Source organism: Nomascus leucogenys, chromosome 15 (genome assembly GCF_006542625.1).
Source record: "Nomascus leucogenys isolate Asia chromosome 15, Asia_NLE_v1, whole genome shotgun sequence".
Taxonomy (NCBI): domain Eukaryota; kingdom Metazoa; phylum Chordata; class Mammalia; order Primates; family Hylobatidae; genus Nomascus; species Nomascus leucogenys.
This window is the reverse complement of record NC_044395.1, coordinates 23,093,726-23,107,901: the sequence shown is the minus strand read 5'-3', so window position 1 is coordinate 23,107,901 and position 14,176 is coordinate 23,093,726. Positions and strand designations below refer to the sequence as shown.

Sequence of the window (14,176 nt, the reverse complement as noted above, 5' to 3'; positions counted from 1 at the left end):
CAGTCTCGGCTCACTACAACTTCCACCTCCCGGGTTCAAGCGATTCTCCTGCCTCAGCCTCCCAAGTAGCTGGGACTACAGGCATGTGCCACAATGCCCGGCTAATTTTTGTATTTTTAGTAGAGACGGGGTTTCACCACGTTAGCCAGGCTGGTCTCAAACTCCTGAACTCAGGTGATCCACCTGCCTCGGCCTCCCAAAGTGCTGGGATTATGGGCGTCACAAGGGTAGATTTAAGCTATGGAAAACCTGAAGATAAACAGGCACAGTGACCTTTCTCAAAAGCCTTAGGCCTTTGAGTACTATTAAAGGGCTCTAATGTTCTCAGGCCAGAACCCCCATTATCTTGCCAGGGGCCTATATACCACTCGGAAAAAAATGTTTTGTTACGGTGTTAAGTGAAAAAGCATAGCTCCTAAATGGCTAATATGAAAATCATGTTTTGTTTTTGTTTTTTTTTTTTTTGAGACAGGGTCTCATTCTGTTACCTAGTCTGGAATGCGGTAGCATGATCACGGCTCACTGCAGCCTCGATCTCCTGGGCTCAGGTGATCCTCCCACCTTAGCTTCCCAAGTAGCTGGGATGACAGGTGTACGTCACCATGCCCGGCTAATTTTTGTATTTTTTTGTAGAGACAGGGTTTGGCCACGTTGCCCAGGCTGGTCTTGAACTCCTGGGCTTGTCAAGCAATCAGCCCATCTCGGCCTCCCAAAGTGCTGGGATTACAGGCGTAAGCCACCCTACCAAGCCATATCTTATTAAAAAAAAAAAAAAAGCAGCAAGGAGGCCAGGCACCGTGGCTCATTCCAGCACTCTAGGAGGCCGAGGCAGGCAGATCACCTGAGGTCGGGAGTTTGGACCAGCCTGACCAACATGGAGAAACCCCATCGCCACTAAAAATACAAAGTTAGCCAGGCATGGTGGCGCATGCCTGTAATCCCAGCTACTTGGGAGGCTGAGGCAGGAGAATTGCTCGAACCCGGGAGGCAGAGATTGCAGTGAGCTGAGATCATACCACTGCACTCCAGCCTGGGCAACAAGAGTGAAACTCTGTCTCCAAAAAAAAAAAAAAAAAAAAAAGGCAAGGGCCGGAATAGTGTACATAGTATCTTACCATTTGTGTAAAATAGAATGCACACACATGTGCTTGTATATGTACAAAAAACTCTAGAAGGACACACGTGATGAATAACTGGTTGTTAATGGCAAGGTAACAGGGTGCCTGGGGAACAGAGATGGAAGGGAAATTTTTCAGTGTGCAGCATATCGATTTGTACTTTGTCTAAACTCCAGATTTTACTTAAATTTCACCCATTTTTCCACTAATGTCCTTTTTCTATTGCAGGACTCACTCCAGAATACCACATTGCATTTAGGCTTTTTGAATTTTGAACCATGAAGATTATTAACTATTGAAACAAGCAAACCTCTTAGTTCTTGGTTTACCATGCTACAGACTGTACTCTCTGCCTGGCCCTGGCTGTCTTTCCTGTGGCATCCATAGATGTGTATGATAAGTAACTCCTGCCCAGCTATTCCCTGTCTATCTCTGCTATATCCACAGGGTGGAGCCCAGATTTCTTTATTCTCTCTCATTTTTGTAAGCCTCTTATCACCATGTCTTTTTTTTAAAGAAAAAAAAATAAAGAGACAGGGTCTCACCATGTTGCCCAGGTTGGTCTCGAACTCCTGGGCTCAGGCAGTCCTCTCCATTCAGCCTCTCAAAGTGCTGGGATTACAGGCATAAGCCACCATGTCCGGCCACTTATCATCATGTCTTGTACTAGACCCGGCCAACATAAGTAGTAGCTTTCAGCAGCTGGAAACACTGCCCCCAGGATCCAACTAGACAGAGGTTTGATTTAGCAACAGCAGGGCCGACTTAAAATATTCCTGTTCCCCTGAAAGCTTTTGCCCTTGGTCTCCCCTGAAGATGGTATTCTTCCCCACTTCCTTTTCTGATCTGCTCAGCAGAACTGGTAGGAGAAAAGTCACAGGAGTAAGAAGGGACCAATGCCAAGATCCCCTGGACACGAAAGTCACATTTTGGCAGAAATCCAGCTGGGACTGTAATCAGAAACCGGAATTTCCACTAACTTCTAGGACTTCAGGAAATCAGCTCCTTCTCTGATTTAGCTATGTGTTAAAATTAGCTGGAGGCCCCCAGTGTTCTAGAAAAGCCCCTACAAACACTGCATGTACCAGCTGCACACTGTTCTACTAGGACACTCTCCAGGCTGTGGTTACTGGAAGTGGACTAAGAAGGTGATACAAAACTGAAACAAGTGCCTGTAGTCCCAGCTATTCAGGAGGCTGAGGCGGGAGGATCACTTAAGCCCGGGAGTCTGAGGCCAGCCTGGGCAACACAGTGAGACCCCATCTCTAAATAAATAACTTATTTTTTATAAAGTGAAACAACTTTGACTACATCCTGTTCTCATCTCTGCCTATTGACTCCATCTAGGTTCCCCCAACATATCATCCAAAAAAGACTGTAGACTTCAAAGAGGTTATGAAATAGGGACTATAAGGTCATGGTTAAAAGAGCAGCTCAGTCGTCAGACCGCTTGGGTTTGAATTGCAGGTCTACCACTTTCTACCTAGGTGATCTTGGACAAGACACTTAATAATATCTCCAAGCATCAGTTTCCCCATCTATAAAAGGAGGTTAATAATAGTTATTGACTTCATAAGGTTGTTGTGATGACTATGTGAGAAAAAAGCAACTTAAAGCATTCCTGACGTAAGTGGGGGGTGGTGGCACACGCCTGCATTTCCCAGCCACCCAGGAGCCTAGGTGGGAGGATCACTTGGCCCAGAAGTTTGAGGCTGCAGTGAGCTGAGTGTGCCACTGCACTCCAGCATGGGGGGAATGCAGTGGCACACTCATAGCTCCCTGCAAAATAAATAAATAAATAACAAAAAAATAATAAAAATAAAAATCTTGACATATAGTAAATGTTTAATATGTGTTAGCTATTATTCATGCTTCCTCCACAGAGCAAATCTGAAAATCTAGAGGGTGTATTAAAAAAACAAAAACCAAGGCTGGACACAGTGGCTCATGCTTGTAATCCCAGCACTTTGGGAGGCTAAGGCGGGCAGATCACCAGAGGTCAGGAGTTTGAGACCAGCCTGGCCAACATGGGGAAACACCGTCTCCACTAAAAATACAAAAGTTAGCCAGGCGTGGTGGCGCGCCTGTAATCCCAGCTACTCAGGAGGCTGAGGCAGGAGAATTGCTTGAACCCAGGAGGTGGAGGTTGCGGTGAGACGAGATCATGCCACCACACTCCAGCCTGGGCAACAGAGCGAGACTCCATCTCAAAACACAAAAACAAAACAAAACAAAAACCAAACCAACAAACAAAATACCCTCCTAAACCCAAAGCCAGTACAGTCCCATATATTTCTAAGATTGAGCTCAAAGGAGGGTATCAGGCGTTACACTCATGAAGAACAGAATCCCCTTCTATATCTGGCAGAGCTGACTTTGTTCGTTCCTCAAGACCCAAATCTGGTCTAGGTGGTTACCCTACACTTTTAAAATGCAAATTCTACTTCCTTCTGTAAATGTGTGCTTTTCAACCCATGGCCTAGGCATGAGGAGTAAAGGTATTCTAAGGCCTTTTACTTTACAGGGCTCAGGCCCTGCTAAATGCTTCTACCTTCCCTTGAGTTACTGTGCCATGGATAACGAATTAGCATCTGAAGGAGAGAACGCTGGACTTTGAAAAATCTTTTGAGTTGCTTTTGGCACTATCAATAAATTACCAGAGGTAAAATGAGGACTGTGTATGTGATGTGGTTTGCTCATATTTGGAACTCTGAAAATGGGCAGATGGCTGGTAATTGCCCCTAAGAGTAGCTGCTTCCTCCTCTCAACTAAACACTTTTTAAGTTACCTATGAACACTATCACAGTCATGCCAAACAGAACTGAAATCAACTGAGAATTGACTTAAGAATCCTCAACCAATAGGGAGTCACTGTTGTGATGGACAATTCACCCCTTGGTTAGTTACGGACACAATTTTCTCCAGGAAATTTTTGCAATTATAGCAATACAAGAGTGCAATGCAGAAATACAGATTCTAAAGAAATGCAATGAAGATATTTCAACTTACACTAGAATTACATCAAAACCCGACATGAACTAAATTGCTGGAGGCAAAGGAGCTCTGAGATTTTAATGAGAATAGGATGCCCTCTGCTGGACATTAGGGAAGCCTTATAACAGCATGGCAGACAAGGTTGCCTTAAGCTGTCAGAGACAGTGATACTTGGGAGTAAAACAAAAACAAAACAAGAAAACGTGGCAATAAATTTACACTTTGGTGCTGTTTTCTGGAATATTTCCAGTAATCACAGACTATGAGAACACAAATATAAAAAAAAAAGATGCAAGGAAAGGGGTGAGTTTTAAAGAATCCGTAACATTCTTTTTATACATGTAGCACTGAAAAAACAGCCTTCTTTTATACATACCTCCACAAATATTTCACTGGCAAGGAAAAAATGGGAGCACATTATAGGAAATACCAGGGAAGCTTAGAGACATAGTAACAGGGAGACAAGAAAGAGGTGAGACCAACTCCTGAATGGTACATGGTGTCTTGTTGTTGGTTGAGTGAACACATTTCACGTCATTTCTCCCAAAATGAGATTAACCTTTGCTCTCATGTCTGAGGGCAGTGGCAGCAGCTCAAGAGAAGCTCTCTCTGCAAAGACCAGAAGCAGACTAACAAAGGTAAAATAGGGTCTCTTTACTGTGCTTCTGTCAAATAAACACAGCTAATTATATTTTAAAGCCAAACAAAGCAGGCTCCCCCAGTGCATTGAGTAGAAGGGCTTAATACTCACACACTCTTTCTTTTCCCCATTGTTCTACTCAAGGCAGCCATAGATCCTTACCTGAGTAGGCCAAGTAGTGTCAAGCAATAAGGTTGAATCTGAAGGCCAGGCAGTATTCCTGAAGGGCAAGTCGGCCTGCTCAAGCCCTCTTCTACCGCCTGATCAATCATTCAATCAAACGACACCAAATAGGTCTGCAATTGCCAAAATTAAAGTCATTCATTCTTTTTCCAGATGAGTTGTCATTCAGTATACTGAGATGAGAGGATCAATGGGAAGAGAACTACAGTTAATTATTAACATCCATTAGCGTACTTCAGTATCATTAGTTAATTGTTTCCCAGAAAGTAGGGCCCAGAGGGAATGGGAGAGAGGGCAGGTGAGGTTTGACAGGCTGGAGTAGACAGAGAAATAGGTCTGTGGTGGGAAAGAGGCCGAGATGAAGGCCTGGGTAACCAGGAGTCACAATTAGAAAAGGACACCAAACATTTTGCCTGTTTAATTACCTTTGATTTTTTGGTGTGGTTGTTAGTTTCTCAGTCTTTATCCAGAGCAGTGGTGTTCAACTCTAGCTACCTATTAGCTAGATCACCTGGAGAGTTTAAAAAAAACATAATGGATGCCTGGGCCCACCCTCGACCACACACTCAGAATTCCTGGGTGGTCAACCAGATAGTGGCAATTTTCTTTTCTTTACTTTTTTTTTTTTTTTTTTGAGACAGAGTTTCGCTCTTGTTGCCCAGGCTGGAGTGCAAGGACGCTACCTTGGTTTGCCGCAACCTCCGCCTCCCGGGTTCAAGCGATTCTCCTGCCTCAGCCTACTGAGTAGTTGGGATTACAGGCATGCGCCACCACGCCTGACTAATTTTGTATTTTTAATAGAGATACGGTTTCTCCATGTTGGTCAGGCTGGTCTCGAACTCCCAACCTCAGGTGATCCACCTACCACGGCCTCCCAAAGTGTTGGGATTACAGGTGTGAGCCACTGCGGCCGGCCAATAGTGGCAAATTTTTTAATGATCCCCAGGTTCTGTCTCGTGTAGCTCCATTGGAGAACTGCTGCTTTACAGGTCACAGCTTCTTCAGCAGTGGGTACTAGGCTGTTGAAGCAGCTAACCAATCAACCAAAAACGCACACCCTTCTCATTTGGCAACTTGCAATTCCTGAGTTAAGATGATCAGTCAAAGGCCAAGGGCACCACTTGCCAAATACAGTTTGTGCAAGAGTGAAGGTCAAGAGAGCTCTTGTAAGGCAAGTATGTCTGAAATCCATGGCTGAAGGTCTGCAAAAAAACACTTGTCAGAGGAAGTTTGTCATAAATCCCCCAATCTTTTGGCTGTTGGGACCACCAAGAAGTCGCCTCATTTATATACTTTTCTTTCTTTTAATTATATATGTATATTTTTAAAATACAGAGGCGGAGTAGGGTCAAGCTTTATTGCCCAGGCTGATTTCAAACTCCTGGCCTCAAACGATCCTCCCACCTCAGCCTCCAGAAGCGTTGGGATTACAGGTGTGAGCCCCCTCATCCAGCCAACTTACATACTTTCATCTCTAGGTATGTAATGACAGAACAAGCTCAGAAACCAGAGGCAAAACCAAAAACAAACAAAAAGCCCTACCACCTAAAGTATTTTATAATTCACTGAAAAAAAGGAAAAAAAAAAAGCTCATACTCACGGAAAATGTTATTTAAACCCAATTGTTAAGACTATTTATTCTACCAGCCTACAACTGGAAATTCCCAGTCTTTCCTTGTCGCTACAATTCCATAATCTCACATCCCTAATCTAAATTTCCCATATTATATTTCTCACGTGTTGGTAATCATTTGTTTAAATGTCAGGGCTATGCTGAATCCACAGCTGAAGAGAACCAAAACAGCTTTCAGTTTTAAAATATCCCTTGCTACTTAACATTGTGTCCAGCATTGGTGGGTTCTTGATCTCACTGACTTCAAGAATGAAGCCACGGACCCTCACGGTGAGTGTTACAGTTCTTAAAGGTGGTGTGTCTGGAGTTTGTTCCTTCTGATGTTCAGATGTGTTCAGAGTTTCTTCCTTCTGGTGGGTTCGTGGTCGCTGGCTCAGGAGTGAAGCTGCAGACTTTCGAGGTGAGTGTTACAGCTCTTAAGGCGGCGGGTCTGGAGTTGTTCGCTCCTCCTGGTGGGTTCGTGGTCTCGCCGGCTTCAGGAGTGAAGCTGCAGACCTTCTCGGTGAGTGTTACAGCTCACAAAGGCAGTGTGGACCCAAAGAGTGAGCAGTAGCAAGATTTATTGCAAAGAGCAAAAGAACGAACCGTCCACAGCGTGGAAGGGGACCCCAGTGGGTTGCCACTGCTGGCTCCAGCAGCCTGCTTTTATTCTCTTATCTGGTCCCACCCACATCCTGCTGATTGGTCCATTTTACAGAGAGCCGATTGATCTGTTTTACAGAGAGCTGATTGGTCCGTTTTGACAAGGTGCTGATTGGTGCATTTACAATCCCTGAGCTAGACACAAAAGTTCTCCATGTCCCCACTAGATTAGCTAGATACAGAGTGTCAATTGGTGTATTTACAAACCCTGAGCTAGACACAGAGTGCTGATTGGTGCATTTACAATCCTTGAGCTAGGGCTTTGGGAGCCGCGGCTTAAGGTGCAGACATGGCCAAGTCCAAGAACCACACCACACACAACCAGTCCCGAAAATGGCACAGAAATGGTATCAAGAAACCCTGATCACAAAGATACGAATCTCTTAAGGGGGTGGACCCCAAGTTCCTGAGGAACGTGCACTTTGCCAAGATGCACAACAAGAAGGGCCTAAAGAAGATGCAGGCCAACAATGCCAAGGCCATGAGTGCATGTGCTGAGGCTATCAAGGCCCTGGTAAAGCCCAAGGAGGTTAAGCCGAAGATCCCAAAGGGTGTCAGCCGCAAGCTCGATTGACTTGCCCACATTGCCCACCCCAAGCTTGGGAAGTGTGCTTGTGCCTGTATTGCCAAGGGGCTCAGGCTGTGCCGGCCAAAGGCCAAGGCCAAGGATTAAACCAAGGCCCAGGCTGCAGCTCCAGCTTCAGTTCCAGCTCAGGCTCCCAAAGGTGCCCAGGCCCCTACAAAGGCTTCAGAGTAGATATCTCTGCCAACATGAGGACAGAATGACTGGTGCGACCCCCAACCCCCACCCCTGGGCTACCATCTGCATGGGGCTGGGGTCCTCCTGTGCTATTTGTACAAATAAACCTGAGGCAGGAACAAAAAAAAAAACTTTGAGGTAGATACAGAGTGCTGATTGGTGTATTTACAATCCCTTAGCTAGACATAAAGGTTCTCCAAGTCCCCATCAGACTAACTAGATACAGAGTACCGACTGGTGTATTCACAAACCCTGAGCTAGACACAGGGTGCTGACTGGTGTGGTTCACAAACCTTGAGCTAGATACAGAGTGCTGATTGGTGTATTTACAATCGCTTAGCTAGACATAAAGGTTCTCCAAGTCCCCACCAGACACAGGAGCCCAGCTGGCTTCATCCAGTGGCTCCCACACCCGGGCCGCAGGTGGAGCTGCCTGCCAGTCCCGCACCGGGCGCCTGTGCTCCTCAGTCCTTGGGCAGTCGATGGGACTGGGCGCCGGGGAGCAAGGAGCGGCGCTCGTCAGGGAGGCTCAGGCTGCGCAGGAGCCCACGGCGGGTCGGGGGGAGGCTCAGGCATGGCGAGTGCAGGTCCCCAGCCCTGCCCTGTGGGGAGGCAGTTAAGGCCCAGTGAGAAATCGAGCACAGCAGCTGCTGGCCCAGGTGCTAAGCCCCTCACTGCCCGGGGCTTGCGGGCCGGCTGGCCGCTCCGAGTGTGGGCCCGCCAAGCCCACGCCCACCCGGAACTCGCGCTGGCCCGCAAGCGCCATGGGCAGCTCCAGTTCCCGCCCGCGCCTCTCCTTCCACACCTCCCCGCAAGCTGAGGGAGCTGGCTCCGGCCTTGGCCAGCCCAGAAAGGGGCTCCCACAGTGCAGCGGTGGGCTGAAGGGCTCCTCAAGTGCAGCCAGAGTGGGCGCCAAGGCCGAGGAGGAGCCCAGAGCGAGCGAGGGCTGCCAGCATGCTGTCACCTCTCAATATTATTCAATCTGATGTATGGCTATGGTCATCTTGCAGTCAGACTTCCTTTTCCTAGCAGGACATGTAGCTGGTAGGGCCCGAGCATCTCCTCACACCTGAAGGAGAGGCTTTCTGACCCAAACTTGTTCAGAAGGTCTCCTGGGCTAGGTTCGACCCTCTAAAAGCAAGTCACAATAGGAATATTCAATAAAGGTACCCTCTCTCTCTTTTTAGAAGCTACCCTTCTAAAATGCTTTTGTGAAGAAGTGCTTGTATTTCAGGAGAATTGGCGAAATATACACATTCATATCTTCCAAATTGCCCTTTTTGAGTACTACAGGCAGGATTTATAATTTACTTTTTTTGAGACAGAGTCCTGCTCTGTCACCCAGGTTGGAGTGCAGTGGCGTGATCTTGGCTCACTGCAACCTCCACCTCCTGGGTTCAAGCAATTCTCCTGTCTCAGCCTCCCGAGTAGCTGAGATTACAGGCACCCACCATCATGCCCAGCTAATTTTTGTATTTTTGTAGATATGGGGGTTTCAGCATGTAGGCCAGGCTGGTCTCGAACTCTTGACCTCAAGTGATCCGCCCGCCTCAGTCTCCCAAAGTGTTGGAATTACAAGCATGAGCCACCATGTCCGGCCAACTTGCCATATTTTCTATGGTCTAATCTATGCCAAATTGAGAGCAACAGTTTGTACATTAGTCCCAGGTCTCTTTTTGCTTTTCTTTCTTCATTGTCAATAAACATGTACAGTACCAAAATGTTCAGGGAACCATGTTGAGCACCAGGAATACACAGCAGTGTGATGTGGTCTTTGCCCCTCATATGCCAACAATGGCCTTGCGAGACAGGGTTGCATGGTTTATATGTTAAGGTTCTATGCCATTAGTAAGGACACTGGGTAATCAAGAAGGCTCAGAAAAGAATGTAATCAAAGAGTCTGAAGTCGAAGAAGCCTTCTTAGAAAAAGGAGACTCAGCCCTAAAAGTAACAAATAAACAGGGAGAAAGATGACATTCTAGACAAGGGAAAATAAATTAAGGTTGTGGACTTCTCCTTCCTGGAATTATACTAATAAAAGCATCCTTTCTTCAGACAACTTGGATGAAATAAATCAAACCAAGTTAAGGGCATCTGGGGTCCTATGGGAAGAAGAATGATAACCAACGGCACACCACCAGAGGGCTGCTAGAAGTTATAGGGTACAAAGTCTATGGCATAGCAAGGACATTAGGAATTCATTTACAAAAAAAAATTTATTCCAGCTGGGTGTAGTGGTGCATGCCTGTAGTCCTAGCTACTCAAGAGGTCGAGGCAGGAGGACTGTTTGTTGTTTAAGGCCAGCCTGGACAATATAACACATGCTATTTCTAAAATATAGAAAAAGAAAAATTAAAAAAAATTGATTCCTTCTGACAACCCCAACAAAGGGGGAAATTACCTACGTGTTAGATATATAACTGGATTAAGATTTCTAAGAAAATTAGACTCTCACAGTCCAGTGATTCTCATTCTAAAAACTTAAGATGGATCCAGGAACTTCATCTCTTTTAGGTACAATGTTCATATATTGAGTAATTCCTTTTATTTAATTTTTATTCATTTTTTATTTTTTTTTGAGACGGAGTCTCGCTCTTGTTGCCCAGGCTGGAGTGGAATGGTGCAATCTTGGCTCACTGCAACCTCCACCTCCCAGGTTCAAGTGATTCTCCTGCCTCAGCCTCCCAAGTAGCTGGGATTACAGGCATGTGCCACTATGCCTGGCTATTTTGTATTTTTAGTAGAGACGTGGTTTCACCATGTTGGTCAGGCTGGTCTCGAACTCCTGACCTCAAATGATCCACCTGGCTCGGCCTCCCACAGTGCTGATTAAAGGCGTGAGCCACTGCACCTGGCCCATATATTAATTCCTACTGTGCATGGTTTTAACATAGGTAAAATAAAACTAATCCTCACTGGGTTTCCCAAAGTCGTCTTCTAAAATTTTCAGAATAAACATTCTGGAATATTTGGCCTGTAGAAGGCAGGTCTCCACACTGAGGAATAGGGCTGGAGTCAGGGAGAAAGAAAGAGTTGAGCTCCTTCAGTTTCCAATTTCTAAGAAAGATTTAAGAGCAAAAGAGAAAATGTCACATTAAGAAAAAGAAAATCAAACTGCTACAATTTAACTTTTTCTTTCACAGGAAATATAAGTATGTAATGTAAACACTAACATGTGAAATAAAGTACAAGGATCAGGAAGACAAGTGAATGGGACAATACTCTTGCTTTAACACCTTACTGCTTTCCTGATTTCATTTGCAGCATGAATCACCTGGTTATACAGACTGGCAAAAGTAAAGGCAACATTCAGATTTACGGATAACACCAGAAAGCCTCTGAAATCCATCGATGCCATACGGAAGTCTGATCTTTCTGTTGCAAAAAAAATTAAAGCTGGGCACATGTCCATTTATCCATTTACCCAAGGCATTTAATGTAGGAGCATAAGAATGCACTGATTAACACATGAACTTTAATATGCTTGTGGAGGCCAAGATTAAATTGTGCCTCTTCTCCCTCTTCAGAGAAAATAAAATTAACCAAATTAAAAGCAGAGCTGCCTGATACTGGCCAGAAGACTACATAATCACAGTGAATTCTTATTTCAATAAATCCCAGGAAATGCAAAACACAATAAATGATTGCCATTGGAGCTTTGCCCAAATGGTCACCGTAGACCTCATGCTGCAGAATCACATCGGGTTTTCAAGGTTCTTTCGCAGAACTCCAGAGTTGGAAAAATGACCCACATAAATGGTTGGGATAAAGACCCATCATGATTTAAAACAAAGGGTCTATTTCCAAACTTGAATTCGGTAATAAAGAGTAGGGGCAGCAATTTTCTGTGATTATCTCAAAAGATTAAAATAACCTGTCTTCTTTCTTATCACATGACACCTATCAGGCAGGAGGTAAATTTTGGTAACAGATGCCTACTGTGCAGACTGGTTCAGTAATGGTACTCAGCATCACAAGATTTGGGGATTCAGATAAGGCTGCTTTAGAGCTAGAAATCAGAGAACCATGCACTTGCCAAGTATACCTACTCCCTCACTCACCCCATGATCAAAGGCTATTAAAAATTATCTGGGCCGGGTGCGGTGGCTCATGCCTGTAATCCTAGCACTTTAGGAGGCCAAGGCGGGAGGATTACAAGGTCAGGAGTTTAAGACCAGCCTGGCCAACATGGTAAAACCCCACCTCTACTAAAAATACAAAAATTAGCTGAGCACGGTGGTGGTGCGTGCCTGTAATCCCAGCTACTCAGGAGGCTGAGGCAGGAGAATTGCTTGAACCCGGGAGACAGAGGTTGCAGTGAGCTGAGGTCGTGCCATTGTGCTCCAACCTGGGTGACAGAGCAAGACTCTGTCTCAGGGAAAAAAAAAAAAATCTGTAATCCCACATCCCTCTATACTCCACCATCTATGGAGAAATAAGTATCTTGCATGCTTCCTCCTTTTGGCAAGCAGAACAGTCAGTGCAAGCTGAACACTGCTTTTTTGAGGGAGAAATGCTACTCTGAGCAGGTGTGTTGAAACTGTTTTTCCCAGGCAAAGCTATCCTTCCTATACTACAAAGTGATGGAGATTTTTAAAAATGTGTTTATAAAATATCACATGAAAACACTTTCACAACGAAAAACATTCATTTCTATATTCCTTACCTATAACATTTGGCACAGTGTTCTGCCATGTATTGTGCTTTCACTAAAGACATACATAGAACAGAGAGATCCAAAATCAGGTTTAAAAAGTGATAGGAACTGATATTTCCAAGGAATCCCTGCATCAGTCCTGGCCTTTCTTTGGGCTATATTATAATTAAGGTTTTGTTTTTTTTAAAAAAAAAAAACAAGATGATAAAACAGATAAAACAGCATTATACTACTTTGATTAGAAAAAAGCCCTTCATCACAGATGGACCTCCATTCCTGGATTCTTATTTACCTCTGCGAAACATAGAGGGCCTTAGCTACTGTGAAGAACAGCACATTATTACTGCAAGTAAGGCAAATGTTTCACTTACAATTCTCTGTCCTGTAGTCAGATCATATGTGCCAGTTTTACACTGGAAAATAGTAATCAAGAATTGAGAATTAAATGCCAGAGATCTTTCAAGCAAGGGGGAGCCCAGTCTATCTTCACACACTCCCCAGTTTTTGTTCTGTACTGTCTAGACCTATTACCTCTCCAGCGCTTCAACTCCATCTCTGATATTCCTGCAGAGATCTCAAAGAGGAGCTTTTTAATATTGTAACTAGCCATTTCTTCTGTTATCACTTCTTTTCTTCTCTCTTGGCATCAGTTCCTATTCGAATGCCCTTCTCTTTGAAAATGAAAGATGGGGCTGGGTGCGGTGGCTCACGCCTGTAATACCAGCACTTTGGGAAGCTGAGGCGGGTGGATGACCTGAGGTCAGGAGTCCAAGACCAGCCTGGCCAACATGGTGAAACTCCGACTCTACTAAAAATACATAAATCAGCTGGGCATGATGGCGCATGCCTGTAATCCCAGCTACTCGGGAGGCTGAGGCATGAGAATTGCTTCAACCTGGGAGGCAGAGGTTGCAGTGAGCCGAGATCACGCCACTGCACTCCAGCCTGGACGACAGAATGAGACTCTGTCTCAAAAAAAAAAAGAAAAATGAAAGATGGAACTTCTGAAAAATAGATTCATCCTATTTGCAAATATTCAGATCAGTTACCCTTAGGGAAATAAGGCACCTATAATGTGACCCCAGATTGACTACAGGAATAGTACTGATATTTGGATCCTGTGTGGCTGCAAAAGAACATGACTTCCAAACAGAAGCACTACTTTCCTGCCACAGGTCAGGCTGCATCACACAGCACTGCTGTGCTGGTCTAACACACAGGCTCCAAATAACTCAAAGAAATACAGACACAATTCTTCCTTAAAATAGAAAGTTACAATATCAGTCGGGTCTCTGGTTAACCTCATCAGTCCTTTCAAGTAATGTTTTCATGGTTGAGTGAGGAATATGGAGGAGCAATAGATGAGAGTAAGGAAACCTAGGTTCCAGTCCCAGCTCTATTACTCACTGGCTGTGTGACCTCAGGCAACTAACTATCTTTACCTCCCCTCACTCCCCACCCGCAGCCTGTTTCCTTATCTGTAAAATGGGGATAAAAATCACCTGCCTTGTCTACCACATGCTGTGACTGTGCGGATCAAATGAGATGC

At 44.9% G+C, this 14,176-nt stretch overlaps 1 pseudogene across 1 annotated transcript; it reads left to right on the top strand.

Annotated features, from left to right (window-relative positions):
• Window positions 1–7,397: 7,397 nt before the first annotated feature.
• On the top strand, window positions 7,398–8,089 carry LOC100606695 (annotated as a pseudogene). The gene has a single exon (XR_179444.3). The product of XR_179444.3 is annotated as a 60S ribosomal protein L29 pseudogene (transcript).
• Window positions 8,090–14,176: the final 6,087 nt, after the last annotated feature.